The 13,056-nt window shown below is 37.3% G+C and overlaps 1 long non-coding RNA gene across 1 annotated transcript in view; it reads right to left on the reverse strand.

Moving 5' to 3' along the window:
- Positions 1 to 984: 984 nt before the first annotated feature.
- LOC126081498 (uncharacterized) overlaps positions 985 to 13,056 on the reverse strand; it is a 76,767-nt gene continuing 64,695 nt past the window's right edge. Inside the window, exon 3 of the long non-coding RNA XR_007518408.1 lies at positions 985 to 1,173. This is a non-coding gene — a long non-coding RNA (uncharacterized LOC126081498). The remainder of the gene's footprint in view (positions 1,174 to 13,056) is intronic.

A 13,056-nucleotide genomic window follows, 5' to 3' on the forward strand; every position in this document is an offset into this window, starting at 1 on the left:
CACCATCTGGTCATATACTTCTTTTCCTTAAAATCTTTCAATACTGCTCATTATGAACAGACTAGCAGAATCTCCTTACTGTAATTCACATGAACCACCTTAATTAAACCCCTAGATTTCTGCTCATGCACACAGGGTTCCAGCCACCAGAACTTCACATTCTGTCTGAACACATAAAAAAAAAAAAAATATATAGGACTATCTATTTTTCCTCCCTGGAGCATCTTTCTCCTTCTCTGAAAACTTGCTTCAGCTAAATTTGCAAATCACCTGTTCCGTGAAATAGTGTACCTCACTCTTCTCTCCTAAGGAGGGTACATTTCTTCTTTGCACCTGTAGCACTTTTTGTTGTTAAGCGCCATCAAGTCTGCTCCAACTCATAGCGATCCTACATACAATAGAATGAAACACTGCCTGGTCCTGCATCATCCTCACAATCTTACTATGCTTGAGCCCATCGTTGCAGACACTGTGTCAATCCATCTCCTTGAGGGTATTCTCTTCTGCTGACCCTCTACATTACCAAGCATGGTCCTCCTCCAAGAACTGGTCCCTCCTGATAACATGTCCAAAGTATGTGAGACAAGGTCTTGCCATCCTCATTTCTAAGGAGCATTCAGGCTGTACTTCTTCCAAGACAGATTTGTTTGTTCTATGGCAGCCCATGGTATATTCAGTACTCTTCTCCAACACCACAATACAAAGGTATCAACTCCTCTTTGATCTTCCTTATTCATTGTCCAGCTTTAGCATGCATAAGAGGCGATGGAAAGTACCATGGCTTGAGTCATGCACAGCTTAGTCCTCGAAGTGACATCTTTGCTTTACAACACTTTAAAGAGGTCTTTTGCAGCAGATTTGCCCAACACAACGTGTCTTTTGGTTTCTTGAAGAAATTAAAGATTTTTACCAACTTCTGTAGTCTGAAATTGATGAAACATGCAATCAAAAGGGATTGATAATTACTGGTAATTGGAGTGCAAAAGTTGGAAATAAAGAAGAAGGGCCAGTAGTTGGAAAATATGGCCTTGGTGATAGAAATGATGCCAGAGATCGCATGACAGAATTTTGCATGACTAATGACTTATTCATTGGAATTACCTTTTCTCAGCAGCACAAACAGTGACTGGGGACCTCGCCGGACAAAATATACAGGAATCAAGTTGACTACATCTGTGAAAGAGACAATGGAGAAGCTCAATATTAGTCTGAACAAGGTCAGGAGCCAACAGTGGAAGAGACCATCAGCTGCTCATCAGAGTCAGCTGGTGATTCCAAATTGGTTGGACAGACATTACCTTTTTAAATAAGCATTCCAAGTGATTCTGACACCGAAGTTTAGTAATTGATACATGGACTACTGAAGAGCATTTTAAACGTATCACAAATGGTTTTCAGATATAGAAAAATAAGATAATTTCCATTTAATGAAGAGGACTTGAAGCGCTTATTGATGGAGATCAAAGACTACAGCCTTCAGTATGGATTGCACCTTCTAAAAACAGCTCAGGGGCACTGTCTGACCTCATCTAACTTCACAAGTGGGAAGGAGAGCCAAGATCAACAGCACAAGGCTAACTCCCGTGAGGCAGAGGCCAGACAAGTTTCCTCTCTCTGCCATCTTTACTAATTCTGACACCAACGGTCCCTAACACAGCACTCTCTACCTCTCTCCTGGGTTCAACTATTCATTGCAATGACCACACAGAACTCACAGACCACACCCATGATTATGGGGTTTATTATGAGAGTAACAGTTACAATTCAGGCTCAAGAATACTCAGGATACAGTTCTTCCAGCAGGATAGCCTTTCCCCAGCCGTACTTCCAGACACGCCTCTCCCTGGCCCACAGTCTCTGCCCACAGGCACTCAGCTTTCTCTCTCCATGGGCCAGGAAGCCCAAAGCACCGTCTCCTGCTGCTGGGTGTCTGCGGCTGCTCTCTCCTTCCTTGGTGGTGGACTCCTCCTCTCTGCTCTGGAATCGGCTCTCTTCTAAGGCAAAACCAACCAATCCCCTTGGTAGGCCACAATTATACTATCACAGAGTCACCTGGGTGGGAGTTAAAAGACCATGGCTAGAAAGGTCACCCACAAAAGTAATCAATCCCACCGCACATCTTTACGAAATACAAAGGAAACAAAAATCCTCACAACTGGACCAATAAGCAACACCATGATAAACAGAGAAAAGACTGAAGTTGTCAAGAACTTCATCTTACTTGGACCCACAACAAACACCAATGGAAACAGCAGTCAAGAAATCAAGCAACGTATTGCATTGGGCAAATCTGCTATAAAAGACATCTTTAAAGTGTTAAAAGCAAAGATGTCACTTTGGGGACTAAGGTATTCCTGACTTGAGATATGGTATTTTCAGTCGCCTCATATGCATGTAAAAGCTGGACAATAAATAAGGAATATAGAAGAAGAATTGATGCCTTTGAATTATGGTGTTGGCAAAGAATATTGAATATATACCATGGGCCACCAGAAGAACGAATAACTCTGACTTGGAAGAAGTACAGCCAGAATGCTCCTCAAGCAACAATGGCAAGACTTCACCTCATATACTTTGGACATGTTATTAGGAGGGACCAGTTCCTGGAGGATGACATCATGCTTGGTATAGAGTCAGTGAAAAAAGAGGAAGACCCTCAACAAGATAGATTGACAGAGTGGCTGCAACAATGGGCTCAAGTATAGCAATGATTGTGAGGATGGTGCTGGGCTGGGCAGTATTTTGTTCTGTTGTACACAGGGTTACTAGGAGTCATAAACAACTCGACGGCACCTAACAACAAAACTTCATTTTAAGAAAATGCAGTACACAAGTCATACTTCCCATTGAGTCTAAAATGTAATCTGCTTGCAATTTTATAAAAAAAGTGTTATCTCTAACATTTTGAAGAAGGTCATAAGCTTATAATCTCAGTTACAAAGCACACTCCATCTTCTCAAAGTCAGAGGAGTACCTATAGCATAATCCTTGCAGCATTCAAACATGTCAAAACAAGAAACACTAACATATCTGCAGTAAGAATCTTAGTATTCTTTATATTTGACAGGAATCAGACGTCTCCACTGCTTGGGAAATAAACACTGGGCACTAATAAGTTGGCGCACTTATTGGCTTGTTTTCAAATTTTGAAACAACATTTCATTAGACTAAACTTGCTTGAAGAGTTAGAAAACTGATGTTTATATATTTCATCCGATTGGTTCCTAAAACCACTCGTTTCATTGCTGCATTCCAAGGATTATTCCTAAAGTGAGGTTCTATGGAAAGGAAGGCATGAGCGGTATGAAGGAGATGCTGAGTACACTTGTCTCCAGATTCCTCTGCCTATCATTCAATGGGGATTGTAACTTATCTCCCAGCCATGGACACAGTATACGGTGTTTTTCCCATACAGTTATACTAACTTCTCTGCAGGAATGAGCTAGAGCATACAGGCCTGAGATTCTAACTCCATCCCAGATTAAAGTATCAGTTCTCTAAAAGGGAAGGAACACTGGTGGTGCAGTGATTAAGTACTCAGCCTTTAACCAAAAGGTAGGCAGTTCAAATCCATCAGCTGCTATGCAGGAGGAAGATGTGGCTGTCTGCTTCCGTAAAGATTTACAGCCTTGGAAAGCTCAGAGGGCAATTCTACTGTCCTACAGGGCCTCTGTGAGTTAGAAACTACTTGACAGCAATGGGTTTGGTTTTAGATTTGGTCTCTAAATGGGAAGTAACATTTTCCTGAGTCGCATTTCCTTTGCTTGGTTAGAATAACTGGTTAGAATTTTTTCATGGTGCACAGATCACCTGGATCAGGATGCCAATGACTCTCTCACTGTGCCACCTACACTTTTCATGTTGCTGAACCCAAGTGAAGCATATGGCTCCATAAATTGCCCACAAGTGCCTGATCCATGACTTTTCTCTCTTAGCCCTTCAGATTACATGCAGATAATTAATTATCCACTGCAGGATCCAGCTCTATGTTGTTGTTAGGTGCCATCAAGTTGGTTCTGACTCATAGTGACTCTATGTACAAAAGAAGGAAACATTGCCTGGTCCTGAGCCACCTTCACAATCGTTGCTATGTTTGAACCCATTGTTGCAGCCCATTGTTGTGTCAATCTATCTCATTGAGGGTCTTCCTCTTTTTCATTGACCCTCTCTTTTACCAAGCATGATGTCCTTCTCCAGGGAATGGTCCCTGCTGATAACATGTCCAAAGTACAACAGATGAAGTCTCACCATCCTTGCTTCTAAGGAGCATTCTGGCTATACTTCTTCCAAGACAGATTTGTTTGTTCTTCTGGCAGTCCATGGCATATGCAATATTTTTCACCAACACTGTAATTCAAAGTCATCAATTCCTCTTCAGTATTCCTTATTCATTGCCCAGCTTTCTCATGCATATGAGGCAATTGAAAATATGGCTTGAGTCATGCACACCTTAGTCCTCAGAGTGACATCTTTGCTTTACAACACTTTAAAGAGGTCTTTTGTAACAGATTTGCCCAATGCAATACACTGCTTTTTTTTTTTTTTTTTTTTTTGCTGTGGTAATACATTATATTTTATTGGTTTTTATTTATTTCCCATATTTCTTTTTTTGTTGTACTTTAGATGAAAGTTTACAAAGCAAAATAGTTTCTCATTAAAGAATTACTACACATATTATTTTGTGACATTTGTTGCCACATCATCATTTGATTTCTTGACTGCTGCATCCATGGGTGCTGACTGTTGGTCTAAGTAAAAGGAAATCCTCAACAACTTCAATATTTTCTTCATTTATCAGGATGTTGCTTATTGGTCCAGTTGTGAAGACTTTTGTTTTCTTTATGTTGAGGTGTAATCCATACTGAAGTTTTTAATCTTCATCAGGGAGTACTTCAAGGCCTCTTTGCTTTCAGTAAGCAAGGTTGTGTCATCTGCATATCGTAGATTGTTAATGAGTCTTCCACCAATCCTGATGCCATGTTCCTCCTCATACAGTCCAGCTTCTTGGATTACTTGCTCAGCATACAGATTGAGTAAGTACGGTGAAAGGATACAACCCTGTCCTGATTTTCAACCATGCAATATCCCCTTGCTCTGTTCGAACTACTGACTTTGGGCAGGTACAGGTTCGGCATGAATACAATTAAGTGCTCTGGAATTCCAATGTTATTTGCAATGTTATTAATAATTTTTATGATCCACACAGTCGAATGCCTTTGCATAGTCAATAAAACACAGTTAAACATCTTTTTGTTATCCTCTGCTTTCGGTCAAGATCCATCTGACATCAGTAATGATATCTCTTGATTCACATCCTCTTCTGAATCCAGTTTGTATTTCTGGCAGTTCCCTATCAATGTACTGCTACCATTTTTTAATGATCTTCAGCAAAATTTTACTGGCATGTGACATTAATGATATTATTCAATAATTTCCACATTCTGTTGGATCACTTTTCTTTGGAATGGGCACAAATATGGATCTGTTCCAGTCAGTTGGCCAGGTAGCTGTGTTCCAAATTTCTGGGCATAGATGAGTAAGTACTTCCACCACTTCATCTGTTTTGCTGAAACATCTCAGTTGGTATTCCGTCAATTCCTGGAGCCTTGTTTTTCATCAATGCCTTCAGAGCATCTTGGACTTCTTCCTTCAATAACATCAGTTCTTAATAATATGCTACCTCCTGACATGGTTGAACATTGACCAGTTCTTTTTGGTATAGTAACTCTGTATTCCTTCCATCTGCTTTTGATGCTTCTTGTGTTGTTCAATATTTTGCCCATAAAATCCTTTGAAACTGCAACTCGAGGCTTGAATTTTTTCTCTTCCTTCAGCTTGACAAATGCTGAGTGTGTTACTCCCTTTTGGTCTTCTAGCTCCAGGTCTTTGCACTTTTCAATGTAATACTTTGATTTGTCTTCTCAAGCAGCCCTTTTTAAATCTTCAGTTCAGCTCTTTTATAACCATTTCTTCCTTTTGCTCTAGCTATTGTATGTTCAAGAGCAAGTTTGAGTCTCTTCTGACATCCATTTTGGTCTTTTCTTTCTTTCCTTTTTTTTTAACGACCTATTGCTTTCTTCATGTATGATGTCCTTGATGTCATTCCATAACTCTGTAGCTGGATTCATTTTCCTGCCACTATCAAGCTGGACCTTCGCCTCCTCCCTCTTTTCATCAGCCTAGGATCTAGGGCCTCGACATGTTTTACCATTAAATCTGCATGTGCTAGGACATGATTAAGTCATGATTCAGTCATGAACTCACTAGGAAAGTAATGCATTATCTTTTGCTAGGAGTCTAGCAGTCCTAACTCTTGCTGGGAAATGAACAGGCATACCATTTAAGCACAGAATCCTTAAAGGCATCAGGGTTGCCCCTGTTGATCTCTGGGAATATTTCCCTTTAAAGGCAGTCTTTGCCTGTCCATTAAAACCATTAATTCTCCCCTCCTTTAGAAATCCACGAACTATTTACAAAAAGTAGCACAGATAAGAGACCATCCTCATGAGAGCTTAAGTACCTTCCTAAGAGAAAGCACACCTAGGAACTGATAGAATATAAAAGGGGGAATTATCCAAATTTTGGTTGGCTATTGTCTTGTATTTTTTGTTAACTTTACTTACTTATACCTTTCTCATATGATTTTTTAAGGGAACACACTGAAGTAAATTGTAAGATTATCAGACTAAAGTTGAAAGAAGAATACAGAGGAAAGACAACTAACAGAAACAGGGAAAAGAAGAGCAACAAGAAACCATGCCATGACTAAAAATAAATCTCTTCCTAACATTCTCCAAAATGCTTTGAAATCTAATAAATAAGACAGCCTATGGACCAGAGGGCCCCAAATACTCAAAATGTGGTATTTCTTTATTTTACGGATTTTAAGAAATCATGATCAGGGTGAAAAGCAGCCCTAGAAAAAGCAGAGAGGGTAACTTTATTTGGTTTCATTCCTTGCTTTACTTCTATGTTCCTCTGAAGGCTAATAATACAAAATGCTATAACCTCCCCATATGCTTTGCTTCTAGAGACATAACGTTAAGAATAAGTGTGCATATAAATTAATCCTATGGAGCATCTGTTTCTATTTATAATTTCCACTAAAATAATACAATAATTCTTATAATTTATTGATGACAGGGCAAAGATCTTGAGCAACTTTGCCTGAATGGAGACTTACTCTAATATTATGAAATAAACAGATTTGATGTCATAACCAAATTAATTCTCTGTAATAACTACTTAAATATATATCTAAGTGTTCATTTAGTGATGAAAATATAAACTAAGTAATATAAAGTATCTTTGGCTCCTGATGACAAACTATAAAATTTCTTCCAAATGTGATATTCATGAAAAATATAAAGGTGTGTAGATATGTGTTGAGTAGTAGTAGCAAGCCAGTAACTACAGTCACATATATTACATCCTAAATAAAATATGGTCAGATAAAACCATGAAACCAAATATTTATATATTGAGCTTTATTAATAATTGTTAACTGATATGTATTAAGCACTGCATGCCATTCACTATGCTAAGCAATTTAATTATACTATTCTATTAAATCCTCATAAAATTCTCTGTGGTAGAATCTGGATGGCAAGAGCTCACAGCTCTGTGTGTGACCTTTCCTCTAGCTTTAGGAATGCCTGAGAATTTGTCCCTTGGTCAATCCTCCTAGCATCATATTCCCTAGAATTTATAGTAAAATAGGATGCCAGATAGAAGATAAGTGAGAATACTGCCAAGAACTATGTACTGGACCAAGCACCTGCCTTGTTCAGAAAATTACTTAAGTAATCCATATTAATAACAAAAAACTTCTTTGAAGATTGAGGCTAATCATGAGTACCTGAGGTGACTGTGTACCTAATTAAAGATAAGAGCCAAGACATTGCAGAGCTAATTGCTCCCCTAAGATGAGATTGTCCAACATCATCTCTCATGATCAGAGTCCCAAGTATGAAAAGACTGGGACAACAAAAGCAGTGCATATTAGTCATGGGAAATGTACTGCCTCTGCTATGTTGTTGCTCTGTGTGCTGTGTTCTTTCCTTCCCTGTCCTCTCTTAAAGTTAAGAATTTTGGTGCTGGTTAAAATGCACTGTGTCTCATAAGTTTCATGATCAATCCCAACCTTAGGTCATTGCTGCTAATAGGACAGAATGGGCTTGTGGGACTACTTACTATCCATATTTTACAGGTCAGAAAATTTAGGCTTAGAAATTAAGTTATAATAAGTGGTTGAGCCACTACTGGAATTCTGATGTCTGACTCCAAAGAAGGTGCTTTTAACTAACACAGCTGTTTTATCCATACTGCTTCCTGGATTTCTTACCTGGTCTAGTTACAGGACTCTGAATTGTTGGTTACTAATGACTGCAAAAAAAAAAAAAAATTTTTTTTTTATTCCTAATGACTTCAGCTTGGCTGCTAAGCAAAAAGTCAGCAGTTTGAACCCACCAGCCACTCATTGGAAACCCTATGGGGCAGTTCTAAATCTGTCCTATAGGGAAGCTATGAGTGGGAATCGACTCGATGGCAACGGGTTTTTGTTTTTTTTAAATGACTTCATCATATAACACCATTTTGATAGTTTATATGTAATCTAATTATATTCTCAGTGGAGGAAAATCGTCATTGTATTTCAGCAGACGTATCTGATATCTAGAGTATCTACCACTCATGGGCTTCCTTCTACTACTCAAACTATCACTGAAGTCCCATTATTTTCCCTGAAGTTCTCCCCAGAAATATAGGAGAGGGTAGCACCTCTGATCTGAATGTATCTTACTTGCATATACAACCGTAACTCTTTTGCTGATCTCTTTCAAGACGTACCCAGATCTCATTATTTTTGTTTCTTACTTAATGCTGGTATTATTCATTCTCCTGGATACCCTTTATGTGACTTCCCATCCATGTTATCAAACATAGACTGCAACCCCCTTAACGGAAGGGTCCACGTTTGCCAAATCTTCCTCTGTATGCCCGATATCATAGTTGCTTAAGGGGGATAGCTCTCATAAGAATATCACTAAAGCATATATGTACTAAGTAGTTTTTTAATATACATAAAAAGATATCTACTAAATTCAACTTAGATTACCATTTTTATAGGACACTCAAAAGACTGAAGTTTATGAACCTGGATTCATGCCAGAGGATGCATGAAAGAGGAATTTCATTTAGGTTGCAATTTTGTTTTAGCCTTAGGTGTAGAAAATTTTATTCTCTTTTTTCTATTACTCTTCAAGAAGGGATACATTTTACCACAAAACCTCAGAAGGAAAGAAGTTAGTTTATCTGTTTCTTAAATTTTAAAATAAAAATAATGGAGTGACCTGGCTCTGTTTTTCATAAAGTCATGTAGGAAAATCTCCACTTTCTATTATTGTGGGTCCAATTTATAACTGGCTTTTTTTTTTTTTTTTGTATTTTTTCATGTTAACCTTCCAGAGTTCTTTCACCCTCCAAATTCCAGAAGTATAACCATGAGTGGATTTAAGATCAAAATGGGTCACATTAGGTTTCTGTAGAACATGCAAGCACCTAGTCATTAATGACAGTATACTTTTTGGATATACTTACCTAGACAGAAAAATTTCAAAGAATACATATTATGGATGATAAAGACTTTCCTCTGACAAAAATTTCTGTATTTTCATTCTTAAAAAACTAAGCCAAAACAGACTCACTGAAGCTTTTTGCTGTCTAAACACCAAACCAAACCTGTTGTTATCAAGTAAATCCCAACTCATAGTGACCTACAGGACAGAGTTTTACTGCCCCACAGGGATTCCAAGGAGCAGCTGCTGGATTTGAACTGCTGACTTTTGGTTAGCAGCTGAGCTCTTAACCACTGCACCACCACGTTGTAACCACTAGCCTATCTGATAATTCTATTAGTTTACTTAAAATTTTATCTTCTTTTCCTAATTTATTGTACCGTTGCTCTTTGTTTCTTACTCCATATAACTGAAGATATATATATTTTTTAAATCTATGGCAAGTTGTTGAAGGTATAAGTATTTTTAAAGTGTTAGGAGCTTTTAGTACACTGTCAATCTAATCTTCCCAAGAACTTTACAAGGAAGTTACTATAATTCCACCTTTACAGAGGATAAAAGTTTTACTTGGAAAAGTTTAATTAGTGAATATCAGAGCATAGATTTGAACCAAATCTATCTGATTTGAAAGCTTACGATATTTTATTTACAACGCTTAATTTTAAAATTGTGATTATAAAAATGTACATCCATTTTAAAAAAATCAATAAAACTATCACACAAAGAAAACACCTGTTTATATCTCAATGTATTCCCTCCCAGTTATATACATTTACATATATACACATATATCGAGCATAAAATATAATATATAATATCTACATTCATTTTCTATTTATATCCATAGGCAAATGTATTACAGTTACATATATTTAAAAAAAAATTTTGTATACCCAATTTTATATTCTTTCAACTTTAACACTGAGCATTTCCATATATCATTAAATCTTTCTCTTGCACATTTTTAATGGTTGTATAAAACTCCTTTGTAAAAATTTACACTGTAGTAATTTACAATGTTATTAACTTACACTTTACAATTTCTGTTGTTAAGTTTTAGATTGTTCAACAACATGAGATAGGCTAAAAAACATTGTATTTGAGGTTGGCTGTCTGTGTGCAGGGCTTCCTTTTCACAGTAACCTCCCACCCCACTCCCATTCATTCCTCAATTCTGACTAATTTAAATTCTGTTCCAGACAACGCATATGGTTAAAAGCTCGACTACTAGCCAAAAGATTGGCAGTTCAAACCCATTCAGAAGCACCTCAGAAGAAAGGACTAAGGTCACATCTTTGAAAACCCTTTGGAGCTGTTCTAGTCAGCACACCTGGGGTCTCCATGAGTTGGAATCCACTCCACTGAAACTAACAATGACCACAAAAAGCACTCAACTGAAACTGTTCTTGCCAAAGCAACTTACAGCCTTCCTGTTATTAAATCTAATGACTAAGTGTCACTGTTCTTAACTAACTGAAATGCAGTGACTACAGACAACTTTCTTCTCTTTCCTTGGCTTATATAAAGCCACATTCCCTGGTTTTACCTAGTGCTTTCTCCCGTTTATCTTTCAAATCTCAGCTTAAATAAGCTACCTCCCCAGAGATGCCCTCCTTGAGCACCAACTCTAAGCAAGTTTCCTACTGTTTTACATCCCAAACACTGTTCATTCAGAGCCTTAGCACCAGCTATTCTTAAAAAAAACAACAACTGTGAACTTGTTTATTCAATAGACAGAAAACACCAAAGTGCAAGCACCCCTTCTATTTTACTTAACAAGGTAAATCTATTGTGCATCACGATGACTGCCCTGTGTACAGTGCTGAATAATGAATGGGATTTTCCTCCCACACACTTCTCATTCGGGAGAAGGGCTTTCATTTGAAACCTTATCACTGAAGGGCATACAAGTGCAGTCTGCTCAAAGTAATGCTGCAGGCTTTGTATAATACGTGAAAAGATATTTTAAGGCACTGGGTTTTTTCTGGGTTAGCATCACAAAGAAAACAATGTGTCTTGCTGGAAAAGACATTATTCCTTCTACTTATGAGGTCCTTGTTAATGGCATTCATTAAAACTCTGTCACTTACTATTTAACAGTCATGAGCTATTTAGTAAAACTGGTCTAAGACAACTTTTGAACAGTTATTATAGAAATGTTACACAGATTAGTAGTTTTGAAACTCTTCATCAAAAAATAAAGATGCCAAAGAAATGTCATAAATATACATATTCTGTGTTTTCGCCTTTAAAAGTAGATTATTGTATGGTTTGTGAAAATTCAATTATATATCTCAAATGGGACAATTGATAGTGCAACACTTTTACTCTCGAAGATTAATTACCTTCCTCTAGCTTTGTTCCTTCAGTTGTTACTGGAGCAGATGGTTATGGGAGATTCCATAGTCAGCATTCTTAACCTTTTAATTAAGTATAAATTTTTGCATACTTCTTTGCAAACCATTGTGCTATAAAGTATTAAATGAATTCTTCTATGAATTCCTGCATATTTAAGTGTGCTTTTAAAAGTCCAAATTGTCTCCTGATAAGAAACATACTTGATTTTATTTTCAATCTTACAGAATTTAGTGACGCTTATACTTGGTACAGAAACCCTGGTGGCATAGTGGTTAAGTGCTACAGCTGCTAACCAAAAGGTCAGCAGTTCGAATCCACAAGGTGCTCCCTGGAAACTCTACGGGGCAGTTCTACTCTGTCCTATAGGGTCGCTATGAGTCGCAATCAACTCGACAGCAGTGGGTTTGGTTTTGGGTTATACTTGGTATAAAAAATATCTTAAAGTACATATTTTTTTGAGTAGAATAATTCTCAAATTAAAAAAAATACTATATGAAAATGCAAACTCTGCACAATCCATCGTTTATCCACTTCCAGTCCAGGTCTCTATTTCCTCTAGTCCACACTGCCAGCAGTATCAGTTGTACCCCAAACACAAACCAACCTCTTCATCAAGTTCATCACATGGAAGCACTGTATAAGCTGGAAGTGGTCCCAGGACCTACAATTTATTTAGTAGAGATTTTTTTTTTTTTAATGGAGCTATCATTTGCCTTTCAAATATAGTGGAATAGTCCTAAAATTACTGAAATTCTTGAGATATTTGTATTAAACCAGATATTGATAATCTTAAGCATAACATTGTGATGCATGGGTTTCTTTAAGAAAATAAACAGACTGCAGTTGCAATAGGTTTCTTCATTATTTTTTTCTTGGCATACATAATAATTTATATCGTACAGAATATATTTAGTTAGTAACAATACGACTTGTAAATAACAATATCAAACTAGCAAAAAAAAAAAAAAAACACTTGGTAATCAGTAAATAAGTGCAAACCAGTTAATCCATGAATGCATTTCAACAAAGAGTCATGGAGTCCTGGCAAGTAACACACATTTATCAAGTACCAGAAATGATATTCTCAGAGTGTGAGGTTTTGTCACGATCACTAAGAATTACA

This window comes from Elephas maximus, chromosome 8 (assembly GCF_024166365.1).
Source record: "Elephas maximus indicus isolate mEleMax1 chromosome 8, mEleMax1 primary haplotype, whole genome shotgun sequence".
Lineage (NCBI taxonomy): Eukaryota > Metazoa > Chordata > Mammalia > Proboscidea > Elephantidae > Elephas > Elephas maximus.